The 15,674-nt window shown below is 41.3% G+C and overlaps 1 protein-coding gene across 2 annotated transcripts in view; it reads left to right on the forward strand.

The window, feature by feature from the left end:
• Tmem232 (transmembrane protein 232) overlaps nt 1–15,674 on the forward strand; it is a 277,182-nt gene that overhangs the window by 17,737 nt on the left and 243,771 nt on the right. The window contains exon 1 of one of the 2 annotated variants that reach the window (XM_052750222.1): nt 12,116–12,283. The exons of the other annotated variant lie outside the window; for it this stretch is intronic. The gene's annotated coding sequence lies outside the window, so the exon portion shown is untranslated. Of the gene's footprint in view, nt 1–12,115; nt 12,284–15,674 lie in introns of those variants that run through there. 2 annotated transcript variants of the gene reach the window in all.

Raw genomic sequence — 15,674 nt, forward strand, 5'->3', positions numbered from 1 at the left:
GAATGACTTCCTTTTGTTTCCTGTTCCATTATCCACTTCTAGGAATCTTTTTAATGCAGTCGATGGCTCTCCTGCTCACTGACAACCTGTACTTTAAGGTTTGTGTTTTGTCAGTTTCCTACACACTGTGAATTTTTGTCTACATGCTCACGTTCATGATTGTCATCACTGTGTTTCCTGGCATCTCTGATCCCCTCTACATCACTCAAAAGAAACAAAGCAAGCCAAGCAGTTGCGCAGAGGGGAGAATGTTTTGCTGTCTAGGGAGGTTCTGTTTGGTTGGATTTCTGGCCGATAAACTTTGGCTTGAATACAGAGATTTAATGTCTATAACAGGACAAAATACACCAAAAAACTTTACCTGTTGTTCATTAGAAAATAATATTGGAGACAAAATATTGGAATGAGTGGAAATATGGAAAATAATGGAAAAATTATGGATATTAACTAATCAAATGGATCTATCTAATCAAATGGATCTACATTTAGCAACTGGGTAAATGGATTAAGACAGAACCATTTATTATTTCTTGGACTCGTGTGTGTGTGTGTGTGTGTGTGTGTGTGTGTGTGTGTGTGTGTCTGTCTGTCTGTCTGTCTGTCTCTCTACGTGTATATGTTCATGAGGATACACTTGTGTGATGAGACTTTTTATGGGGATATGCAACACACATCTATTCACCCCAGACAGGGAACCCAGGATAGACCTAAGTACAGATGTCACCAAAGTCCAACTTGATGAACCAATGAGTTTTGTTGGTTCATCAAGAAATATGGGTTAAGGGTTACTTACAGAAATATGGGTGAGGGGTCACTTATAGGATCAGAAATGACGCCAAGACAGCTGCCTCACCAAAGCCCACCCCAGCATGGGTGACAGACAGCTCACAAAGCTGGGGACCTGCAGCACACTGCGTGGTCCCACAACAGCAGCTCAACAGGTGACAGAGTGTCCTTTCCAGGTGCCTCAGTTGGTCTAAACCTCTTCCAGGCAGCTGGGGCTGGTTCCTGCTTCTTCCTGCCTGCTTAACTTGTCTGAGAGCGATCCTCAACAGTCTGTTGTTACTCTTGTGGAAGGAGGGGCCTAGTAAATCTGTCCAGTTTGAGACCTTCTTATGCTATTTTCAGTTCTGTGTGCGTGATTGTGTGTGTGTGTGTGTGTGTGTGTGTGTGCGCGCGCGCGCGCACACGCGGTATTTATTTATTTTTTTACTTTTGAGGTTATGATATGATTACATCATTTCCCCTTCCTTTTCCTTCTTCCAAATCTCTCATATATCCCTTCTTGCCTTCTTTCAAATTCATATCCTCTTTTTCATTAATTTTTGTTTATATGTGTTTATATATATATATATATACATATTTATTCTAAATATAACATGCTCAGTCTGTATAATGTTATTTGTATGTGTTTTCAGAGCTGACCATTTGGTATTGGTTAACCGTTTGTTCTGCTCTTCCCTGGAGAAGACTACTTCTCCAACTTTCAGCCTTCCTTAGTGGCCTGTAGTTTTTTGTGTAGGGTTGATGCCTTCTGAGTTTCCCCCATGCACCTTGCATGTCCATTGTCCTTTCCAGCTAATGTTTGGGCAGTCACATTTGTGAGACTCTATGGGTGTAGCTTCTGACGTTACTAAGAAACAATCTTACGGCAAACTTCCTGATCATCCAGCTCTTACATTCTTTCTGCCTTCTCTACTGCAGTGTTCCTAGAGCCTCAGGTGCAGTAGTATTTTGTAAATATATCCACTGGGACTAGGCTCTTGAGAATGGGTCTACCACTAGCCCAGAACTCTCCAAGAAGTCTGTGTGGCTGGTCCATGAGCCCTGAAAATTCACCTGTCTCCACGTACCCAGCACTAGAAGGAATAACAAGCATGTTCATCATGCTCGACTTTTTGACATGAATTTGAGGGTGGGGCACCAACTCAACATCCTGGAGCTTATACAAGCAAACATTTTACTGACAGAGCTGTCTCCCTGGCCCCGTCTCCCTGGCCCCGTTCTTGGATTCTTGAGCCTCTCTTAACTGCGGCTAATTCACAGATAAGGGAACATTTATACTTTGATTTAACATCCAATTTCATTGTCCTATGTCATGATCACTGATGTTACACTGAGTTTGCATATGTGATATGTGTTAGTTACTGTCCTCATTGTTGTGATGAAATAGATGTTGAAAGTACCTTAAAGAAGGAAGTACTTATTTTGGCTCACAGTTAGAGAGGATACAGTCAGCTCATCATGGCGGGGAAGACATGGCAGCCGGGGCATGATGTGGCTCATGACTTGGTGTACACAGTCAGGGAGCAGGGAGAGGCAATTCTGTTACTCTTTCCTCCCCTTTCATCCAGTCTAAGGCATCCGGCCTATGATCTAGTTACACTCACATGCAGGGTGGGGCTTCCCTCTTCAGCTACACTACGGTGGAAAGGACTTCACTCCCAGAAGTGTTTACTAAGTGGCTCTAACTCTAGTCAAATTGACAACCAAGATTAGCAGTCACATGGGTGAGGAAGCAAATTAACAATAACATTGCTTTTTACACGGTGTCTAGGAGAGGTTGTCTGCAGAGAATAAAGCCTATAATTTTCTTCTTTCCCAGACTGTCTACATGATCTCAACTCACTATGAAGAGGTCATTGCCAGTAAGGAAGGGAGTCTATGGTTATTTACACTTCTTTGTTGTTGATCTACAGATACACTGTCTCCTCTGTGCACATGGAAGCCTCTTCTAATCACCATCACACTCATCCTGCATCACTGTAGCTCCAGACTCAACAACTAGTGTTCGATGCCCATACCACTCGAGAGTTTCCTTCTTTTAGTTGTGGCTAATGTTCTAGAGCACAGAAACAGGGTGAAGCTGTTCGTCACCCTGTGGACTCATCCATGTCCTTGTCAGCCAGGCTTTTTTCCACAAAGATATTCAGATATTCTACCACATGCCGCTTCTTACATTTCTATAACCAGTGTCCTAATAGTCATGGATGGCTTCACAGGGAGCCACAATCCAGCCGTTTCTCTATTGAGACAGTTGTCTCTTTCCAGTTATTCACTGGTCATTTACGTTCAGTCTTCGTAGTTTGCCTTTTGTCTTGATCTTTTCAAACCAAAACTTGGTGTGTCTTCAGTTTAAGGGACTCTTTCGCCATTATTTCTTTGAGTCTCTTTTCTCTAGTGGCTCCTCTGCCTTTTAAGGAATGGCTTTCAGACCTCTGTTTAGGCACGGTCCAACGACAAACGTGGGAACGACTAAAAGGTGTCCATGTTACACTAGGTAGTTTCAGACAGGATTATCCATCCTCCCCCCCGCCCCCGCATTCTAGATACTTTGTTCATTAAATAATGACATTTACCTTTATAAAATTCAGTACCAAGATAAACAACTACTGTAAGAGGAAGGCGTCAATCTAAATTTAAAATGGACTACTCTCTAGTTGTTGGTGTGCTCTTGCAGAATGTGGTAGTGGCTTTCTTATTTTTGGGGGCAGTTTTCCCCTTAAAACTACCTGTAGGATGATCATGGAGTCAGCATTGTCAAGTGTAACCACATTGCTATATGGGCCTATCTTTTTCACTAGGTTATAATTTGTTATGGGAAGGAACCATATTTTAATCATGTTTGTTTCTCTCAAACATAGCAATCTCAAACACTGTTAGCTATTTCACTCTGTCTATCAAAATGACTTTTTTAATGACAACCACTTAAAGTGACCAGTATGGACACTCTTTGGTAGTGCTGAACACAATGTTATTAAAAGTAATTTTATTTTGGGTTTATGTATGCACGCTTCTTTATTTAATATTGTGTACTGATGGTTGAAAGTAAACAAAATATACTGTCATACAACATACGCCCTATATAAGAATTCACGGACAATTACATTCATTTCTGCAATTCATTCATAAGCCATTTATCACATGAGCAGCTTGCGTCAGAGCTAAATGGCTTCCTATGGTGAGTAAAAGCAATTTAAGATGTTAACTAAGTGTGTCAGAGCAAGGTTTTATCATCATGCTATCAGTTCATATTAATTCGCCTGAATGAGTAAATAAGTGATTGATGGGACATGAATGCAAGAAGTTGCTGTCTAAATTTTAATCATTTTTTTTAAATCCATATCATCCAAGGCTTCCTAAATCATCTTTATTTAAAGCATTCATTTCAATAATATGAATATGGCTATTTTATATTGTGTTGATACTTAATATTTCTGGAAAATTGCTTTTTTTTTATAAAATTAAAATGCTTGTGTTAGTTATAAATCACAGTTGGTAGACTTATATGTCCAATACATATTGTTTTGTACTTTCTTTATGCCAACGATGCATACTTCAAGCCCCCCAACTTTTATCGAAGAGGCTTTCTGCGTTATTGGCTGGTGGCCACACCATTTTGCAGTCTGAACCTTCATATCAGAAAAGGGAGGGTATCTCGAGGGCTAGGAGGATGGGGAATTTGGGAAGGGGTTCTATGCTAGATGAGTGGATGATTATAACTCTCTGGAGTGCCAGCTTCCGGGAAAAATGGAGAATTTTTTTTTTTTTTCAGGAAGCACAACAAATAACCACCATTTCACACCGAATGGCCATGTCAGCCAGTTTTGCCTTTTCTCTCGACTGGTGCCCACTTCTCCAGAATGGTCAAATCAAAACTTCTGGTTTTTACTAGCTTCTTGAATCTGTTATTACAGAGTGAGGGTCTTGTTTCTTCCAACAGAGATGGACTGTCACCTGGACTTGTGAGCTAACATAAAGTTTTTGCCCCTAAGTTGCTTTTTATATGGGTGTTTTTGTTACAGCGAAGGAAATGGGACCAGAGCTGTGTAGACTGTCACACTGGGCGTCTGTCAGTGTGGCGTTGGTGAGATCCATGCTTCTCTGCCCATGACCAGTGAGATCAACACTGTTATCTAGACATTCCCCTAGGTGTTTCTTTATTCTCCTGATGAATAATTATACACTGCTGTACAATGCTTTTGTGACAAGGTTTTCATTTCTTTTGAGATGAGTGTTCTGGATCACAGTTTAGCTCTGTGATTAACTTTCAGAAACACGAGTCGGTTTCCTAAGTGTTTAAAGCATATTTCCACTCCCATTGGTGCTGTAGGAGAGTTCTGTTGTTCCACACCTCACAACGTGTCAGGTGGCATTGTCTTTACAATTAGGTGTTGTAGTTAGAAACAGAATTCCTTTATAATTTTATTCTTAAATTTCCTAAAGAATATTATTTTGAGTGCATTGACTTTTAAAAATTATCTTTCAGGTGTTTTCTATGTATCATTTATGTTTGTTGTTAAAAATCCTCTTAATCTCTGCTTTTCTGGACTACACTTTGCTATTTTTTCACCCTTTATTATATTGCCTAATCTCAGCTGGCTTTCCTGATACCTCTCCTGGAGTGCCATTCACCACACATCAATTTTTTACATGTGATGTTTATGTCATTTAGTTCTAAGTATTCTAGAAGTCTTGCTGGTATCTCATTTTTGATCTACATATGATTTACAATTTTTATTTCCCAGACATGGAGGGCTAATTTATTTTTTTTTTGGACTATTTCTAATTTAGTTGTATTTTGATGTCAAGGAAACTAATGGACTCTGCAGATTCCCTCTTGTGGCTGTTAAAGTCTTCGATGTGGAATAAAATGTGATCAACATTTTAGAAACTGTCCTTGGGGAGAATATGCACTCCCTAGTGACTAAATGTGTTCTATATAGTCCCATTTCAAGTATACCATGTTGTTCAAAGTGTTGTCTACGCCTATGCAGATGGATTCCCCTCACCCTTTCTTGTTGCCTGCTGTACCTTTCAGTGGTAACCAGGATGTAATCAGGACACTTCTTACTTACTTTCTTAGAGTCGCAAAGAAAGCTAGCCCCCTTTCTTTGACTACATATTCAAAAGGACAAAGCAGCTGTGCATTTCCCTGGGTCTGTGTTCAAGTTTATTTATTTTTTCTGTTTTTTTCTTCTTCAAGCTTTCTGATTAGTTACTCTCTGCTTCTTCCTATCCTTAGGAAGAATAAAACAGTACCAATTTATACCACGGGAAGCCTTATTGCCAGGTTTCTAGGTTCTATTTTTAGCCAAATAATGTATCAGAGGCTGTGGTGGTTTGAATGAGAATGGCCCCCATAGGTTCATAGATCTGAATGTTTGATTCCCAGTTGGTGAACTGTTTGGGAAGGATTAGGAGGTGTGTCCCTGTTAGAGGAGGTGTGTCCTTGTTAGAGGAGGTGTGTCCCTGTTGGAGGAGGTGTGTCCTTGTTAGAGGAGGTGTGTCCCTGTTAGAGGAGGTGTGTCCCTGTTGGAGGAGGTGTGTCCTTGTTAGAGGAGGCATGTCCCTGTTGGAGGAGGCATGTCCCTGTTAGAGGGGGTGTGTCCCTGTTGGAGGGGGTGTGTCCCTGTTAGAGGAGGTGTGTCCCTGTTAGAGGAGGTGTGTCCCTGTTGGAGGAGGTGTGTCCTTGTTAGAGGAGGCATGTCCCTGTTGGAGGAGGCATGTCCCTGTTAGAGGAGGTGTGTCCCTGTTCGAGGAGATGTGTCCCTGTTGGAGGAGGTGTGTCTCTGTTGGAGGTGATGTGTCCCTGTTGGAGGTGGTGTGTCCTTGTTGGAGGAGGTGTGTCACTGGGGATAGGCTTTGAAGTTTCAAAAGCCTACACCAAACTCAGCCTCTCTGCCTCCTGCCTCTGGATGTGATGTGAGCTCTCAGTTACTGTTCCAGCACCATGCCTGCCTGCCTGCCTGCCTGCCACCATGCTCTCTGCCACGATCAATGATCATTGACTCAACCTCTGAAACTATATGCAAGTCTCTAATTAAGTGCTTTATTTTATAAGTTGCCTTGATCATGGTGTTTCTTCATAGTCATTGAACAACAATGAAGGTAGAGTTTGAATGATTTACTTACATTATTGATTAGTTTGCTACCCCATATACCTTGAATTTACAACTATAAACTTATTTTTGCTGCCCTTTTTTAGTAGGTGTTTTTCCAAACATCCATTCTACTTCCAAATTTGAACTCAAAAACACAATTTCTTCTGGATAAAATATATATATATATATATATATATATATATATATATATATATATATATTCTATGTATGTATATGTTTAGCATCTATCAATCATACATCATCTATTTAATGGCTGCCATACAGGGATACTTTATATATACATACATACAAATATACATACATACATGCATATACACATACATATATACATACATGCACACATGTATGTATACATACATACAAACACACATACATACACATAAATACAAACACATGTATACACATATATACATATACATTTCAAGTATTTCACCTTATTGAATCTATACACAACTCTCACTAGATATTATCATCCATTTTACAAGTAAATTGAAACTTGAATGATGGTTGGAAAGAGAAGTACAGGAACCAGGTCCCCAGGCTCCTTGGCGCCTGACTGTTTTCCTGATCCTCCTACTCAGGACAGCACAGGCGACAGAGACATGGTCCTTGACACCCCTTTCAGGTCTCCAGCCCTTACAGGGACCACTGGGGGTCCTACCTACAGGTTGGATCCAGTCGTTAGAATAACTTCCCATGCCTGAGAAATTGCCAGGCCAAGAGCCTTTGTCGGTCAATGAGGGACAGTTTCTGTCATCCCTATCCTGAGAAGCTGCTGCACACCCTTCCCAGCCTCTCTCCCACATTCCGGCAGAGGCTAGGAGGAGCGGCCAGAATCCGCATAGTCTGAAGCTACCCTGCTCTCCACCCCCTTCCCTTCCTGCCTTCCTTCCCTCTCTTCTCCCCAGCCCCCTATCAAGGTTAGTCTCTTCCCCTCCAATCTTCAAGGAAAAGCAGAGCAGCCGAGTTTTTGAAAACTCCCCAGGTGAATATCTGTTTTCTCTCTTTCATCTTTTCTTAAAGTCCTGTGGCCTTCGGAGGCCCTGCGGATGGGAACTATGATAATACCAGTGTGCTCGTTTGAGCATAAATGTGTTTGATTAAATTATTGTTCAAATCATGAACTGTAGAAAAGCGGTTAGTGACATAAGTTTCATCCCTTAGTTTATATGCAGAAGAAAACATATATGACCCTGAGTGTGGCAATGACTTTTAGATACTACTCTGTATGAGGAGATAAGCATGGAGTAGTAGAAAATAATTCTAAAAGTTACATTCAGTAAGGAATGCTATGAGACATATACAAAGAAGTCCTTGACCAATTATTAAGAGAATGCACAGCTAATTATGAAAGGGGACAAAATCCTTCGCAGACACCTCACCAAAGAGGGTATGTATAGGATGGATAAAGCAGAAAGACAGCCCAGTGACATGCAATCATGAAAATGCGAATTAAAACAATGAGTATACTACACACTTATCAGAACGGCCAGAGCTAAGACCTTGACAATGTAAAAATGATGGAACTATTGTTCGGATCCTGCTCTCACTCCTCGGGGCCTTGTGTCTTATGTCATCAGCAGGCGCTGACGACTATGTACATGCAGCGTGGTCGTGCAATCTGTGCCTTAAAAAAAGCCGGATGCAGACCCCATCCTCTGCTGTGGGATGGTCTGTATGTCAAATATGTTGCTAATTGGTCAATAAATAAATCACTGATTGGCCAGTGGCCAGGCAGGAAGTATAGGCGGGACTAACAGAGGAGAATTGAGAGAACAGGAAGCTGGGTGAGAGAGACACTGCCAGCCGCCACCATGACAAGCTGCATGTGAAGATGCTGGTAAGCCACGAGCCACGTGGCAAGGTATAGATTAATAGAAATGGATTAATTTAAGCTGTAAGAACAGTTAGCAAGAAGCCTGCCACGGCCATGCAGTTTGTAACCAATATAAGTCTCTGTTTACTTGGTTGGGTCTGAGCAGCTGTGGGACTGGTGGGTGACAGAGATTTGTCCTGACTGTGGGCAAGGCAGGAAAACTCTAGCTACAATCCTCTCTCTGTGTGTTCTCTGTTCTCTGTTCTGCTCTGCTTCCTCCCCCACTTTCCCTGCTAATAAAGCTCTCTGTAACTCTAGGTAGTCATGGCCATGGCTCATGACTTTTCCGCTGGTAACCAGCGCCACCACCAGTTGAAAGATTATGATCTTTCAACTATGAACAACAAGGACTCTCATCCATTGAAACAAAAATGGTACAGTTACCCTGGAAGACAACGGAGAAGTTCCTTATAAAACAAAATACATTTATGATCCAGCAGCAAATACCCTTTGGTATTCACCTATGTGAGTTCCAAATGTAAGTCCATGGAAGAACCTGCACACGTGTGCCGGAACAGCCTTACTTATCATTACAAAATACTGGAAGCCATGAAGATGCCCTTCAGGACATAAACAGAGCAACTTGTCCATCCATATAGGGGAAGATTATCCGTCACTAAAGAAGAGAAGTACTATGGTATGCCGTGAGAAGATGAGGAAGAACCTTGACTGAATACTAATCACTGGGAGGGGCAAATCCGAACAGGCTTTTCTGTGTGATTCCAGTGGGACACGGCAAAATTCCAGAGCGAGTAAGCATGCTAGATGTTGAGGTGGAAGAGTGAGAGAGAGGAATGGATGGCCAGGAGGACTTTGTTTAACAGAGTGGAGACGCTGACGTGTGGTCCTGAAACAGGTGGAAATGGTTGTAAATTTCCTCAGGCTTGTAAAATGTGTACATGGGTGACCTGAGTGTGATCAATGGATGGGATGATTATGATGCATCAATGTAGACCCACCAGCCGTAGCTAATACACTTCTCTTGTGGGGGCTGGGGGGGGGGCGTGGAGGATGGGGTGGGCTGTGCAAGTGAGGGAGAAGGATGCACATCAGATTCTGTATTTTCTTCTCACTTTTCTTGTGAACTTGAAACCGCTGTCAAAATATGAAACTATTATTAAACAAGAACCCCAAATGTCCACATGGAACAGGCACTGTGGATTTAAAACATCCACCTTCTTAATGTGACAAATGACCTTCATGCTTTAATCGTGATTGCCAACTTAAGGATACATAGAAGCACCACGTGGTTACTAAGCCCTGGGCCTGTCTGTGTGGATTTTCTAGGGAGGGTACTTGAAGTGGGGAGCTCGATCCTAAATGTAGGCAGCTCTGTTTCATGGGCTGAAGTGCCAGACAGTAACAGGAGGCAAAGGGGACCCTAGCAGCAGTGGTCATCTTTCCTGTTCCCTAAATGTCAACGCAATATAACCAGCTGCCTCATACTACTGCAGTCATGCCACGCTACCCATGCTAGCCATGCCATGCCACGCCAGTCACACCATGCCAGTCATACCATGCTAGCCATGTACCTTCAAACTGTGAGCCAAAGGAAATCTTTTGTTCCTTACAGAATTTTGTAAGGTATTTTGTCACATTAGTGAGAGAAGTAGCGAATACAGAACAACAAGTCATGAACATAACGCACTTACATTTTATTCGAATACTTAAAAACTCTGAATTTCTTACTATTCTTTGCATGGACTAAATGACTCTATTGCTATTATTTACACATTTTGTTTTAATAACAATCATTGTAAAAATGTGGATCTCAAATAGGAATCATGACAGGTTATAGCAGAAATTTAAATTTTTAAAATCAATTTCAAACATTAATTTTAACTTTTATCTAACATTAATACCATATTTTCAATGTTCAAATAGTTAGTTCCTATAAATTCTCCTACTAAATTCTATCAATGCTAAAAGTAATGTCTAAGAAATACATTGATTCTGTGTTTACAAACATCTATGCTTGAATACCATTTGATAGACAATAAATTTTTCTTTTAGTTTTCTATCACCACAAAACCAAATGACCACAAATCAGAGATACAGGACAATGTATGTTTAGTATATCACAGTTCTGTGTATCATAAGTGTCGGTGAGCTTGGGGATATTCTTTGTCCAGTGCTCCAAAAATTAGTAGCAAGTACAAAACGACAGGAGGTTGCTGTGGAAGGGAGAAAGGGTGACGAGTGCCCTCTTCTGAGGCAGTTGAAGGAGATGGAAATGGTGTCAGAGGGTGTTCATTGCAGCCTACGAGCCGAGAAACGGAGTCAGCACAAACGTCTGTGGATAAATCAGCGGAGAAAGAAAACATGGCATGCATGTGTAAATACTAAATTGGCCTGAGAAAGAAAAGGAGTACTTATTTCTGACAAAATGGATGGACCTGAAAGATGTTTTGCTAAGTGAAATAAGCCAGACACAAAAAGACAAATATTGCATGATCTCACTCATGCGTAGACTCAAAATATCAAGCTCCAGAGGCAGAGAGTAGAATGATGTTCACTGAGGCTGCGGCTGATGGTAGACATGGAACCCTTAACCAAAGGCACAGTCTCGGCTAGACAGGAGGGCGAGTTCTGCAGACTTATTGTACAACCTGGAGACCATAGTTAACAATGTATACATGAAAATTGCTAAGGTAAGTCTTTTTATTTTTCTTTTATCTTTTTGAGACAGAGTTTCTCTGTAGTTTTGGTGCCTGTCCTGGATCTCACTCTGTAGACCAGGCTGGCCTTGAACTCACAGAGATCTGCCTGGCTCTGCCTCCCGAGTGCTGGGATTAAATGCATGCGCCACCGCAGCCAGGCTCTAAGGTAAGCCTTAAACACACTCACCACACAGATACAATCTGTATGTGAGAGGAGACGTATTTTTGTTAACTATGGTCATCTTTTCACAACATTTACATATTCAAAGCATCTCAATCTATTCCATAAATACATACAGGTTTGTCAATTATACATCAATAAAGCTGGGAGAGAAAATGGCAGATGAGCCCCAGCCTCACCTGGATGGTGCATTTCAATTCAAAGCCAACCACGTGGTTGGCCAAGGTCATAAGTCAAATTGTAGGACTAAGGTCACCTGGCTTCATTTAAAAAAAAAAAAATGTTTGTTCACTTCTTTGCTTGTCTGAATTATTTCCCAGCTCTGACAGAATTTCATTCCAAGATGACAATTTGTCATTGCCGGTATCTTCCACAAGTTAATTTGAACAATTTCTCTAAAAAGAAATGCAATCTTTCTCAGTTTTAGGTAGTTTGCTGCTAATTCTACTTGTACACAAGAGTTCTTTTGGTTATTTTTTAACAGAGTTATTGATGTGTGTGTTGTTGGAACACGGGCCAAGGACGAAGTTGTACAAGGAGAATTCTGAGTGCTCGTGAGGAAAAACTCCAAGAAAACAAGACAAGAGTCTTGTGACCTGAGTTCCTTCAAAAACAAAGAAGTGTTCTGGATTATACTTCCATACCCCTCCCAGGTGTAGGGGTAAGAGTGAGTTTACTTCAGCTTATTCCTTGCAACTGGCAATTATTAATTGTTTATATGCTGCCATGGACAAACATGTCTTTGCCATGTGTGGCTTGTCTGCTGCGTGTGGCTTGTCCTTGGGACTGGACACTTGACTCATGTGACTCTTCTTTTTTTTATGGTACAGAAGGTTATATTGGAAAAGAAAACCATGCCTCTTTCCATTTGGGGAAATGTTTTTTGGTTCATGAGTGTTGTCTAGAATCCTGGGTAACAAGAAAGAACATAGTTAGCCATCTGGATGTTGGTAATGGTGAGCATAGATACTATTACTTTAGACGTGAGTCTTCTTAATCTTCAGAGTATAGTCTGATGCTCTGAATATAGTTTGCTATTCCATGACACTTTAGTCTGCCTCATTTGTCAGCTGCGTTCTTGCGTGTTTTGCCACCTCTAGAATGGTTACTCTGTGTGTGTGTGTGTGTGTGTGTGTGTGTGTGTGTGTGTGTGTGTGTGTGTGTGCGTGTGTGTGTTTGCGCGCGCACGCGTCGTCGCATGCCAGCCATTGCGTGCATGTGGAGGTTTGAGGAAAACTTCCAAGAATTGATTCTCTCTTTCTACCACATAGGACTTGAGGATCCAACTCAGATCTTCAGGCTTTGCAGCAAGTACTTCTACCCTCGGAGCGATCTCACTGGCCCCCCAAATTCTACCTTTAACTGGCTGTTATGTTAAAATTACAATATAGTATAGCAATTGCTAGTGTTAGCAATATGTGCATTTTTCAAGTTGCAATGAAGACGTTTACTGCATTTGTTCTATGGCTATGCTCCTATATTGTAAACGAATGCTAAATACATCGAAATATGGTGTTATTGGGAAGCATTTTTTTGTGAGCGGATGTGTGTGCTGCAGAATCAACCTTTTACAAGAAAACAGCTTTGATGTAGTTCTTAACTGTTGCTCTCCAAACTGAACGCATTTTAAAGGCTGAGTAACAGAGTGGTACATTAAGAGATACCACAAAGATTTAAGGTTCCTGCTGGCTTTTAAACTTAATGCTTCCTTTCAAAATTCTTTTAGCGTTGAACTTTTGTTTTTTAAAATTTAGATGGCATTTAAGGGGTAATATCTGTTTCTTCCCTACACAGTATGTATTCAGAGAGAACATACTTTTCTCTCAATAGTTTAAAAATATCAAACTCGATATGATACACCCATACTAGATAGAAGTTGGTAGTGTTGTGCCCAGGTCGCAAGACCCCCGAGCAAGACCACCACAGAGCCAATATCTGATGCAAGTACACAGAGGTTTTTTTTTAATAACAAAACAAGCAAGCCCAGGCCTTGGTCCTCTTGTCCAACATCCGACACAGCAGGTAGAGGAGGATGCCCCGAGCACTCATTTTAAGGGGTTTATATAGGAAAGGTTTACATGCAGTTTGGGATTGGACGACGGGGCTAGGGATGAGGTAGTTCTTTGAAGTTACTGGCTGAACTATAAGCGTGAGGTTACTGATGGCTAACAGGATTCAGGGGATCTACAGAGACATAATTTTTTCACTCCCGATGTCCTGCTTTTGCTGAACCCAGGATATACATTCAGATTTATTATTCCAGCCTCATCTTCCCATGAGTTCAACTTCTGGTCAGTTCTAAAACTGGTGGTCAGCACATACCTTTGGGGCCGGGGAGGGTGGGGAGGGGGAGGGAACGTCTCTCAAGGTGGCTAGTGATTTTTCCCTCTAGTGTGTTGCCTAGTGTGCACAAAGCACGGGGTTCACTCATCCCCAGTGCCACAGGAGCCAGGCTGGTGACACATTGCCGTAATCCCAGCACTTGGAAGGAAGAGAAAGCAGGATCAGAAGTTCAAGGTCATCCTCAACTACATCATGAATTAAAGTCCAGTTTGGGGTACAAAGGGCTCTACCCTATTAAAAAATTAATGTTTGAAAAGGAAAAAAAATTCCTTCAGTGTCATAGCTTTGAAAACACGCTGACATTATTTGATATATGGCTGTTGCCATGGTCACAAACGCTTTGTATTTTCTTGACAAAAATAGTCCAGTGAGGCTTGTCATGAGTAAATTAGAACAAATTTATCAAGATTATATTTAAATTTTGCTTTGCTAGTTATACTAAAATGAGAACAAGACTTTATGTAAGTTAAAAAAATCCTTGACAGTATTAAAATGTATTTTATTTGAAAAAAACTTAAAAAGAAAAACTAATCTCAAAATGCCTCACAATGCAACAGTGTCCTGTTGAAAATACAATAAGAACAGAAACTAGTAATTCCTCTACTGATGCCTTCACATTTGTAGCTGTACTGAAAATTTGATAAGAAACACTTAAGAAAAGGGCAGACACTGTCTGCCTATTTTATAAACTGGTGCCAGATGTATCCAGTTTCCACCGTTACCAAGGGTCCAATGGAGAGTCAGCATTTGCACATTTTTAACAAAAATGTGATGTTTCTCCTTCACCCGGGCACGACTGTTTACTCTTGTACTGAGCAAAGGCTGGAGGCATCGGGCATGATGACCAGTAGGTGTGAGCATCTTAGAGCAATCGTTTCCACACTGTAAACCAACTTAGGGGCTGGCTTCCTAAGAGCTTAATCACAATGAACGCTGTGCGAGACGCTGAGTCAATAAGCCTAAAATGCAGCCCCAGAGACCTTCAAACACTTTTCCTCCTAACTCAAACAATAATAGGTCCAGCCTATATTGTTTGCTCTCAGGGTCCGTGGAAGAGTCTAACAACCAGCTGAGGATTCTAATCTGAGGGATATTCAATGAATCTAAGCACACCGAGTTCTTTAGTCCATTCACTTTGTCCTAAGTCAATTCTATCTACAGTTTCTTTTCTGTTCTCATAGTTAGCTCCTCTCGGTCCCTCCTGCTCTCAGTCCCTTCTGCCGTTCTCTCATGTCTATCTAGTTCTTCCTATCTCTGTCCTCATCTTTGTTCTTCTCAATCAGTTCTCCCCAGTACTCTCAGAGAACCAGTATATACACATGCAGTAATTCTTTGGCAAAGCAATGTGAAGCTTGAAATATTCAGGGTCGAAGAGAGGAGTGATAAGGATCCACACATAAAGCAATGAATGTCAGCTTCCAATTATAACCCCAAAGGGGAGTGACTAAAAGGGAGTTTTCTGGTAGGGTCATCTAAAGGCTAAGATCAATTAGAGAATCTAGGAATAGCACCTGGCTGAGGAGGAATTAAAACTTAATTTGCACAAGAAAGAAGCTTGGCACCTATCACCTGCCTGGCCTTGTAGGCAATCTCCTTGGGTCAGTGGGAAGTAACTGCCTTAACTCAGTAACTAGCAAATGGCTAAAACATCATCCCAGGAATGTGAGCAGTAAATCTCTTATGTTAGGGTCTTGTGTAAATAACTCGGG

This window comes from Peromyscus californicus, unplaced genomic scaffold, assembly GCF_007827085.1.
Source record: "Peromyscus californicus insignis strain IS unplaced genomic scaffold, ASM782708v3 Scaffold_21__1_contigs__length_65335640, whole genome shotgun sequence".
NCBI lineage: Eukaryota > Metazoa > Chordata > Mammalia > Rodentia > Cricetidae > Peromyscus > Peromyscus californicus.